General features: G+C 56.2%; 1 protein-coding gene across 1 annotated transcript in view; it reads right to left on the bottom strand.

The window, feature by feature from the left end:
• The window catches only part of snapc2 (small nuclear RNA activating complex, polypeptide 2), a 39,775-nt gene that overhangs the window by 24,340 nt on the left and 15,159 nt on the right, over positions 1-276 (bottom strand). The gene's annotated exons all lie outside the window — the stretch shown is intronic.

The following is a 276-nucleotide window of genomic DNA, read 5'->3' on the forward strand; positions in this document are numbered from 1 at the left end:
GGGAGGGAGGGAGAGAGAAAGAAAAGGAAAGAGGGAGGGAGGGAGAGTGACAGAAATATAGTAGAAATGAGAGTGAAGGCAGGACACTTTAACTCTCCCCCACCCCGTGCCCGACAGGGGTACGAGCCAGAGAGATTCAATCAGTGACAGCACGTCAACCCACTCACCTCCAACCCACTCACCTCCAACCCACTCACCTCCAACCCACTCACCTCCAACCCACTCACCTCCAACCCACTCACCTCCAACCCACTCACCTCCAACCCACTCACCTCC

This window comes from Rhincodon typus, chromosome 45 (genome assembly GCF_021869965.1).
Source record: "Rhincodon typus isolate 14 chromosome 45, sRhiTyp1.1, whole genome shotgun sequence".
NCBI lineage: Eukaryota > Metazoa > Chordata > Chondrichthyes > Orectolobiformes > Rhincodontidae > Rhincodon > Rhincodon typus.